A 7,852-nucleotide genomic window follows, 5' to 3' on the forward strand; every position below is an offset into this window, starting at 1 on the left:
TTTAGGTATAAGAGTAAATGTGGCTTCATAGAACGAATTGGGTAGAGTGCCTTCAGTTTCTATTTTGTGGAATAGTTTGAGGACTATTGGTATTAGGTCTTCTTTGAAGGTTTGATAAAACTCTGCACTAAACCTATCTGGTCCTGGGCTTTTTTGGTTAGGAGACTATTAGTGACTGTTTCTATTTCCTTAGCAGATATGGGACTGTTTAGATCGTTGATCTGATCTTGATTTAACTTTGGTACCTGGTATCTGTTTAGAAAATTGTCCATTTATAAATTTTCCAGTTTTGTTCAGTATAGGCTTTTGTAGTAGGATCTCATGATATTTTGTATTTCCTCAGTGTCTATTGTTATGTCTCCCTTTTCATTTCTGATCTTGTTAATTAGGATATTATCTCTGTGTCCTCTAGTTAGTCTGGCTAAGGGTTTGTCTATTTTGTTGACTTTCTCAAAGAACCAGCTCTTAGTTTGGTTTATTCTTTGTATAGTTCTTTTTGTTTCTATTTGGTTGATTTCAGCCCTGAGTTTGATTATTTCCTGCCTTTGACTCCTCTTGGGTGAATTTGCTTCTTTTTGTTCGAGCGCTTTCAGGTGTGCTGTCAAATTGCTGGTGTATACTCTCTCCAGTTTCTTTTTGGAGGCACTTAAAGCTATGAGTTTTCCTCTTAGGACTGCTTTCACTGTGTCCCATATGTTTGGGTATGTTGTGGCTTCATTTTAATTAAACTCTAGAAAGTCTTTAATTTCTTTCTTTATTTCTTCCTTGACCAAGGTATTATTGAGTAGAGTATTGTTAAGCTTCCACGTGTATGCGAGCATTCTATTGTTTATGTTGTTATTGAGGAGCAGCCTTAGTCCATGGTGATCTGATAGGAAACAAGGAATTAGTCAATCTTCTTGTATCTGTTGAGGCCTGATTTGTGACCAATTATATGGTCAATTTTGGAGAACGTACCATGAGGTGCTGAGAAGAAGGTATATCCTTTTCTTTTAGGATGAAATGTTCTATAGATATCTGTTAAATCCATCTGTTTCATAACTTCTGTTAGTCTCACTGTGTCCTTGTTTAGTTTCTGTTTCCATGATCTGCCCATTGCAGAGAGTGGGGTGTTGAAATCTCCCACTAATATTGTGTGCAGTATAATGTGTGCTTTGAGCTTTAGTAAAGTTTCTTTTATGAATGTAAATGCCCTTGCATTTGGAGCATAAAGGTTCAGAATTGAGAGGTCATCTTGGCAGATCATACCTTTGATAAGTATGAAGTGCCCCTCCTTATCTTTTTTGATCTCTTTAGGGTGAAAGTAGATTTTGTTCGATATTAGAATGGCTACTCTAGCTTTTTTCTTGGGACCATTGGCTTGGAGAATTGTTTTTCAGCCTTTTATTCTGAGGTTTCTTGCTTTGTTTTGAACATTTTCCCATTTGTGTACTTCAGAAATATAATATATGCTAAGGGAAAAATTTTTTAACTCACTACAATGTTTTATTGCACATTTAAATAGTGGAAGAGAATAGATACAGATATTCATGTAAGGTAGATGCAGGAATACAAATGAGGATATTCTCTTATGCACAAGAATATTGAGTACTGCAGACAAAGACTAATTCATAGCATGGCAAGTAATTCTTTTCTTTTTTGACTACATCAAGTCATGAACAGAACTTCACAAATAAAAAATACATCCACAATTTTTCTTCTTGGTTCTGTGTTCAAAATTTTCTAGACCAGTGAGTGCTGAGTTACATTTATCTATTACTGGTTTCCAACTCTACCTACACAATAAAATGAACTGCATATTGAAGATGAAAATCCAAAATTATTGTCTGAATCTAGATTAACTAATTAAATCCACTTCTCTTGAGGTATGAGTGGGGTGTTTTTGAAATCCAGAGGAAGGTGTTATATGAATGAACATTGAGATCCACTGACCTGTCTGAAACCCTCTCACAAGTCTGCATAATTAGAAATGCTGACCTGCCTCAGAGTAGTGATAAAGAAGTAGTGGGAGAAATGTACAACTCTGGCCAGTGGAACTGTCCTCACATAGCCATTGCATATAATACAACTCTGAGGACATTGTTTTCTAAATCTCACAAATTTAAAGCCTCTTTATTTCTCCTTTCTGAATAGTCAGAATTCATTCCTGAAAATAATGAAAAGGAAATGTGAATTCATGGATCCACACACCAACAATTTCCTCACCAATAGTTGTGGGTTCATTTCTGGGTCTTTAATTCTATTCCATTGGTCCACCTGCCTGTCACTGTACTAATAACATGCAGTTTTTTTTATCACAATTGCTCTGTAGTATAACTTGAGGTCAGGCATGGTAATTCCTCCAGAAGTTTTTTATTGTAGAGAATGTTTTTTCCTATCCTGGGTGTTTTGTTATTCCAGATGAATTTGAGAATTGCTCTTTCTATGTCTGTGAAGAAATGTGTTGGAATTTCGATGGGGATTGCATTGTATTTCTAGATTGCTTTTGGTAAGATGGCCATTTTTACTATGTTAATCCTGCTGATCCATGAGCATGAGAGATCTTTCCATCTTCTGAGGTCTTCTTCAATTTCTTTTTTCAGAGACTCAAAGTTCTTGTCATACAGATCTTTTACTTGTTTGGTTAGAGTCACACCAAGATATTTTATATTATTTGTGATAAATGTGAAGGTTGTCATTTCCCTAATTTCTTTCTCAGCCTGTTTATTCTTTGAGTAGAGAAAGGATACTTACTTGAGTTAATTTCTTATCCAACCACTTTCCTCAAGTTGTTTATGAGGCTTAGACATTCTGTTGGGATTTTTGGGGTCACTTAAGTATACTACCATATCATCTGCAAATAGTGATATCTTGACTTCTTCTTTTCCAATTTGTATCCCTTTGACCTCCTATTGTTGACTAATTGCTCCGGTTAGGACGAGTACTATATTGAATAGGTAGGGAGAGAGTGGGCAAAGTTGCATGGTCCCTGATTTTATTGAGATTGCTTCAAGTTTCTCTCCATTTAGTTTGATGATAGCTATTAGTTTGCTGTATATTACTTATATTATGTTTAGATATGGACCTTGAATTCCTGATCTTTCTAAGACTTTTAACATGGAGGGGTGTTAGATTTTGTCACATGCTTTTTCAGCATCTAGTAAGATGGTCATGTGGGTTTTTTCTTTGAGTTTGTTTATATAGTGGATTACATTGATGGATTTCCATATATTAAAACCTCACAGAAGCACAGAGAAGGGGATGGGATATGTGGCTCCCGGGGGGGGGGACAAAACTGGAAAATGGATAGCATTTGAAATGTAAATAAAGAAAATATCCAATAAAAAAGCATCATCACAATTATTCTTAATGTACACATTTAGAATTATATTGATGAATAAGTCTTATAATTATGCCAGGCACATAAACTAATGCATCCATTTTCTAGTCCCTCTGGGGTCTCAGACCGTAGACTGAGAATATGGTCAGGTAATCCTCCTCTAGAAAAGGGCATTAAACACATATAGAACTCATTTCAATTTTTCCAGAACCTATAAAAACAAAGTTCTAGGTTCCTGAGACAAGTTGGCACATTTGTCTATGAAGATCAAGGATGAATGACTGTTTAAAATCAAAAATAAAATTTAAACTTTTGAACTCATTCATATTTTCTATGTAGATTTTCACTGCCTTCTTGTGGGAGATGCCAGTACCATGTCCCAGAGGTAAACAACAATCTGTGCTCCTCCCACACCTAATTCTAGTGCTGTAGCATGTCAGGTAGTTGTTCTTCCATTTCTGTCTCTTCTAGTTCTTAACAATCTCTGGACACGCTCTCCATTAGTAGAGGCTTCAAGGTCTTCCTCCAACTAATGAAGAGACTGAAGTCACAGGTAGCTTTCTTGGCTATACTTCATTAAAAGGCCACCTGTTTAGATCTCATTACCAGTCAACTACACTCTTCCTCAAATCTAGTATGCAAGCATTTCCCAAACCTCAATCATCCCATTGTATCTTCTCTCATTCCATCAAACAGCCTATGTTTCAAACCTATTCATATTTCTGGATTATCTGTCTGTTACTCACATTCCATTTTACACATCATGAAATATGCAATTTTCAATGAGACTGAAAACATATTTCTAAATTACTGTTAAATAAGATAAAGTTTTAGAGAGTTAAATCAACAGTGTTTTTCAAGTGTATGACATGTCCAAATCCAAAGTACCAGGGAAGTTACCCCAAATGATGAGTTCTGGAGAAAGGAGCTTCTTTCTGTTTTGTTTGCTACTATAAGCCTTAAATGAGCCTAGCTACTCAATAAATGTAGATGGATGGCACTACATGAGGACGTCAGAATACTAAATAATATTTATTTTTATTTATTATTTATAATAATTTCAGGACTAAAAAATATTTATTATACAGATACTCTGCAGAATTCACGAGAGTATTCTCAGTATGAAATATAACTACTTTCCTGTGATGCAATACATCAACTATTACACTAAACACTTCTGCATTCCGTGTATACATTTCCTTTTTATATAGGAATTTAACCAAAAAAAGACTAAAAGTGAATTGAGGACAACTGCCCAAAAGGCTTGAGGAAAAAGTTTAATTCTACATCATGACATACAGCATTACATGTTTATTAAGCTTGAGGTGATTTTGTAATTCTTAAAGTTGTAAATAACAGTGGGAGAGAATATGCGTAATTCTGAGCAGACTCGATGCTCCAGAGTAGGAGAATACTGGGGCGGAGGGACTCTCACTGGTGAAGAGAATGAACTCTGTGCAGGAGGGTTGGGAGGGGGCAGCGTTTGGGATATAAATAAAATAAATTTGTAAAAAGAAATAAATCATAGAAAGTCTAGTTCTAAGCATAAGTCAAATCTAAAGAGTTTGTTAAACAAAAAGAGAAAAAAATATTATACATGGAAAATTCAACAACTGGCACAACTTCACATAATTTCTGTCTTGAATTTTAATAATGCCTTGAACTAGAAGCTAGAATGTTATTGGGACAGGTGGGAAGAGTACCTACTGGCCTAACAAAGCAGGAGTACCTCCAGACTTTAAGTACTAAAATATTCTTCAGGGAAGCATAAGATTTTCCAGTTACTTTGTATTACTTTATGACTTACTGTTGTTTCATTTTGTACAACATCCTGAAGAGGCCACATAAGTCATTTAAATGTTAGTTTATCGAAATGCCATATTCTAGATTTACAGAAATAGATCAGAAAAACGACTGATGTTCATAAATTTTAAAGTCAAAGTACCACGCTTCTTCCTTGTAACCCTCCTGGTTTGAGACCTGCCTCTGATAGCCACACCTCTCTGCCCATCTCCTGTTATTTGCCACGCCTCCAACGTGGTTCCAGTTACATTCAAAAGCTCCACCCCCACAGAGAAACAAGGAACTTGCTGATTGGACAGTCATGCTGATGTATTTGGGGAGAGTGGTTTTTGCCCCAGGTAATATACCTGTTGGGGGAAAAAAGGAGATTGATTAAAGATCAAGATGGCTGAGCAGTCATGTCTCCCATCTAATTTTTACCCTTCCACGTGGGTAGGTATATCTGTGGCCATTCCATCCTATCCCTAACTCTCTCTTGCCGTTGCTCTTCTTTCTAACTCCATATTTCCAGGTTACCCACTGTTTTAACATTGCTGATGGACAGTAACACTTCCTCATGCAAAAAAGCCTTCCTGGGTAGTCAAGCATTGTGCTTTTGGGATTTGATCATGTCTGCCTCCCATCACCTCTCTATCTACCTACCTGCCTACTTATCCTCTATATATATCAGTCATCTGTCTATCATATAGCTATTCACATTTCTTTCTTCTATTTATTCTACTTTTCTGGAGATCTCTGACTAATTCAAGGACATCTATGATTTGAAGGTTTTGCTTTCTCTTTCTCTTTCCTAGCTTGCAATATGATGCTGCTATAAGAAGACAAGAAAGAAAACAATTGGTGCGGGTTGCTTATAAAGCTCCTTTAACAGATTACAGAACCATAAAACCTGTGGAGGCTATAACTATGTCATTTTATAGGTGATATTATGGGTCATGATTTCATTGTGTAATTTGTCCATACTTGTATAGAACGATGGATCATTTCTTTAAGAGAGACAGAGACAGGGAGAGAGAGAGAGAGAGAGAGTGAGAGAGAGAGAGAGAGAGAGAGAGAGAGAGAGAGAGAGAGAGAGAGAGAAGAGAGGGGAGAGAAAGATGAGCAAGGAAGAAGAAAAAGGAGGAGAGGGAAAAGGAAAGAAAAAAGAAAGAAAGAAGAAAAGAAGTGAAAAGAAAAGAAATCTGCATAGTCTACATCTGGTCTTGAAATTAGACAACATAAGTATCATTCCCAGAACATAATGTCTAATTCTCTGTGAATTCTTTCAGTGTTGAGAGTTTCTAGGATGACACATAACTTTATGTATCAGACAACATCTGAAACAGTAAATGCAGAAAACCTAGCCTGAGTTATTCTTTTCTTGCCCACATTTTGTCTAATTTCAGTCAACTTCAACTCTTTTTTTTTACCTTGTTATCTTCACTTGTAGGATTGTATAGTGATGACTATTTAAAATGATAAAACCTTCGAAGTGGTAGAAAAGGGGCAAATAAAATATAGCTTGTATTGTTGGGAAACATCCACATTTGCACTATATGTATCTCTATGTGGCTGAGACTATGCTCCAAGATATAACTTAGAATGTATGAGTAGAGAATTCAGAGTTGGGGTTAGAACTGGACATATGCCTTCTTACCAGGAAGGCACTTTCTGTGTGAATTATGGTGTTTAGTAAACCATGTTTATCAAAATTAATGTGGGTAATCAGCTTTATCTTGACATTTTAACTTCATTGAAGTGATCAAACTAGCATGAATAAACACATTAATATTCTGCTAGGATTGAATAGTTCATAGATCATGAACTGGAACCTCATGATGAGTCCTTCCTTTAATTTCTTACAGTAACAGGAAGCACTGCAGTTTTAAGGGCTTATTTCAGGAATGTTCTGTTATTGTTTGCTTGGATTTTGTAAAATAACCTGTAACTTTAGAGAGGACATTCATTTGCATAAGTCATAACTCTAGCAAGGAGACCAGTCAATATTGTGATTCAGGCTTCCTGTTTCTGATTCTTCCTACTACCTCTTTACTATGGCCTAGTTTTCTTAATATATAAATCACATTACATAAGGCAATTCCTGTACTGAAGCAAAGAATTCTATTAGGAGCATGAAGAATCATTCTCATTAGCTTACAGTTCCACTTCACATACTGAACCCATGTACTACAATGATGCTAATGAATATCACTGCAGTTTTAGTTAAAAGTTAATTTCATACACTTTGATTATTTAAGTTTATTCTCTTGCTCAAGTAAGTCTAACTTACCATGGTTTTAATTTTATTACTATTAGCATCATTATTATTTTTTAGCTTCCTAAACATTGCACAGCCCCTAGTTTTATTTTTATATTGACAATATACAATATACAGAATGCCAGATTCAAATGAAAAGTGACACACATTCAACTCTGAAAAGAAAAAGGGGTTGGGAAAAGACCAGGTAACCGGTCTCAGACCTGAGAACCAACATTGCATAAGTTGACACCACTAGCTTTGGAGTGAATAATTTATGAAAGCCTCAGATTTTTCCACTGTTTCTGACAGTAGACTAAATTTTAAATTGTTCTCTCCTTAAAAAATCAATAGAAGGGAGAATTTTCTTTTCTTTTATCATAAATATGCATTTGGGAAATAGCCGTGACGTGAGCATTTGCACTGAGTATGTTTTATAGCCTTTCCAAAGAAGGCTACAGTTAGTTAGGGACAAGCCTTCCTCTTTTTTTTTT

At 35.7% G+C, this 7,852-nt stretch overlaps 1 protein-coding gene and 1 long non-coding RNA gene across 6 annotated transcripts in view; both read right to left on the reverse strand.

The window, feature by feature from the left end:
* Positions 1 to 7,852, reverse strand: part of Nkain2 (sodium/potassium transporting ATPase interacting 2) — a 1,006,098-nt gene that overhangs the window by 485,078 nt on the left and 513,168 nt on the right. The gene's annotated exons all lie outside the window — the stretch shown is intronic.
* Positions 5,420 to 7,852, reverse strand: part of LOC116097892 — a 5,749-nt gene continuing 3,316 nt past the window's right edge. Inside the window, exon 2 of the long non-coding RNA XR_004121605.1 lies at positions 5,420 to 5,469. This is a non-coding gene — a long non-coding RNA (uncharacterized LOC116097892). The remainder of the gene's footprint in view (positions 5,470 to 7,852) is intronic.

The sequence above is a fragment of the Mastomys coucha genome, unplaced genomic scaffold, assembly GCF_008632895.1.
Source record: "Mastomys coucha isolate ucsf_1 unplaced genomic scaffold, UCSF_Mcou_1 pScaffold2, whole genome shotgun sequence".
NCBI lineage: Eukaryota > Metazoa > Chordata > Mammalia > Rodentia > Muridae > Mastomys > Mastomys coucha.